The sequence below is a fragment of the Rousettus aegyptiacus genome, unplaced genomic scaffold, assembly GCF_014176215.1.
Source record: "Rousettus aegyptiacus isolate mRouAeg1 unplaced genomic scaffold, mRouAeg1.p scaffold_m13_p_17, whole genome shotgun sequence".
NCBI classification, from domain to species: Eukaryota; Metazoa; Chordata; class Mammalia; order Chiroptera; family Pteropodidae; genus Rousettus; species Rousettus aegyptiacus.
This window is the reverse complement of record NW_023416292.1, coordinates 28,072,396-28,075,191: the sequence shown is the minus strand read 5'-3', so window position 1 is coordinate 28,075,191 and position 2,796 is coordinate 28,072,396.

Sequence of the window (2,796 nt, the reverse complement as noted above, 5' to 3'; positions counted from 1 at the left end):
CGGCGGCTGTGCAGGAGAGAGCTGTCAAAAGCAGAGCGGGACCCGCCCCAGAACCCGCTCCGCTCAATCAGAGACGAGAACCCGAGGCCTGGGCTTAAAACTCCGCCCCTGGCCCTGCCCCGCTCTGCAGTTGCAGAGGCAAGAAGTCTGCATTCTGTGACTGCGAATTGGACTGGCCTCAAACCCCGCCCCGCAAGCGGAGCCCGCCCCCCAGCTCCGACCTGCTCAACCGCAGGAGGAACCCGGCCCCGCCCCTCCCCACCGTTCCAGGCCGAGGCCCCGCCCCAGCCCCGCCCCAGCCCCGCCCCCTTTGAGCGCCGCCGCGCGGGGCGGGCAGGTTCGGGATTCTGTCCCAACCCGCGCTCCGCGCTAGTCAATTGTCGCTTTTAACCACCGGTGAGGACGCTTTCTTTATATTCAGAGACCTTTGCCCAACCTCGTTACTAGTACTTCCTCCCCGCCGTTCCGCGGCCAAAAATGCAGGCACACAGGAGAATTCGAAGGGAACAGTTTGGAGACCAGAGGCGATTGCAGTGTGGCGCTGAGCAGGGGACCGAGCGCTGGCCATGCACCACCCGCCGCAACCTGGGAGACAAAACCCGAAAGAAAGCGGAACAGGCTTAACCTCCTAACGCACCTGTAAGTTAGAAAACGGCAGAGGGTGAGGAGAGAAATTTTATTTTGAGCACTCCTTCTTCTTCGAAGAAACCCACAAAACTATATTTACTATTCCCACTGCCCTTTAAACTCTGACTCTCAGTGAGTGAGTCGCCGCCAACTGGTCTAGCGGTCTGCACTGCATGCCCCCCTCGCCCCCGTCTCTCTGTCTCTCCCTCCCTCCTTCCTTCTCTTTCCGTCTGTCTGTCTTTGTCTCCGTCCCCCCCCCCCCCCGCCACCCCGCTTCCCCTCCCGGTGGCCGGAGCAAGCCCACTCGAAAGCGTGAGAAAGCCAGCTGGGTACAGCTCAGTATGCTTCCATCGGTTTGCGGCGCATGAGCAGCCGCTCCCCGCTCTCCGCAGTCTCACGTCCCGCGACTCCCACCGCCCCACGCTCAGGCGATTTTGCTCTGCTGCCATTTCCTTCCCGACTGACGTTTAACCCTCCCTGGAATGCCTCCTCTCACGCTTGGTGGCCTCTCAAGCCAATTTTTTTTTTTTTCCCGAAAAGTTCTCCCTCAAAACCCTGCCACCCTCCCCTCCAAGAAGTGTGCCTTTTGTATGTGACACACTTCTAATGCTGCTGAGCTGTAGAGCAACCATTTCTCAGTATTTGGCAGTATTTGTTGTTTACGTGTCTGTTTCCCCTACTAGACCCGGCTCTTTGATGGTAGGAATTGCATTTTGTATCATTCTCATTGTTCGGCACATATTGTATGCTTAATGTCTGATGAGGGAGTGAATGAATGAAAGAATGAATGAAGGAATGAAGGAGCAACAATGTGAAGAAAGGAACAGGCCTGTGTGGGGAGAGCCTGTGTTTCTACGGTTGCTTCTCAAAGTGGCCCTGCTCCAAAGGAAAAGGTAACAACAGGCTTGTTGAAGAATAGGTTGAGGTTAGAGAAGGTCCCAGTCTGGAGCTGAGGGATAGAGAGGGGAGGGATCTCTAGGTGGACAAAAATATTAAAAGTGCTCTTTTAATCACTTGGATAAAGAATTAGATGAACCAGTCCTCAAGGAAATCCATCTCCCTTTGGGGGCTGACTGGGGATAAAGCGTAATTCAGCATGATCTCAGACGCAGCCCCAGAAACAGTATGCTCTGTAAAAGTTGATTAAGCTTTTGATCAAGTAGCCTTTATGAAATGCACCGAGGGCCGCTGTGGACTCCTCCTGCCGCAGAATAACTCACCAGCTTGCCACAGAATGGCTGTCCCCGCCTAATAGGCCAGAAGGGCTGCCAATCTCAGGGGTAGGTAATAGAGGCAGAGACATGGTCTCTAGAAGGCCTTTGCTGAAGGGCACTGTGTTCCTTGAGGGTACTAGAAGAACCCTGCCTGTCTAAAGAAATCAAATAGGTTTGATTTCTGCCATTACAACTTAAGCTAATTAGCTAATTATCACCTCAGTAGGCCTGAGGGCTTATTTCAAAGGGGACGAGGCACAGGATAAGGTTTTTTAGTGGGAGGAGACAACAGGGCAGAGAAGAAACAAACAAACCTTCAGACTCTGTGAAGGGGAGTCACCAGACGGGGAGCATCACCTGATGCTTCAATATACCTTCTCACTCCATCCTCACAACACGTGGTGAGGGGAGATTATTTAATAACGAAATATTTTCATAATAATAACGGTGACCATTTCTTGAGTACTTACTATATGCTCACTTCACATGAATTATCTCATTTAGTCCTCACAACCCTAATAAGTTGAAAGACAAGAAATCCAAGACTTAGAGAAATTAAATCTGTTCAAGGTCAAACAAGTTTTGAGTAGTATAGCTTAGATTTAAACCCAAGTCTGTCTTCATTCTTAACCACTGTATTACACTGCTTCTTATTGTTATCTGAGGCTTGGGGTAGTTATGACTTGGCCAAGGCCACATGGCTAATAAATGGCGTGAAATTTCAATCTAGGCCTATGTGCTTCCCAAATCTACATGTTTTACAGTCTATAGTCACTTAAGCAGGTAAGGAGCCTAGGGCACATCTCCACCAGTAGAGTCACAGAAAACATTTCAAATACTACAGAACTTTACCTTCCAGGGATTCAACTGTATAAGGGTCTCAGGTGAACCAAGAATCACCTCTCACCATTCCTAAGCAGTCTGTATCCTGGGCAACTCAAAACAGAGCCGGAAG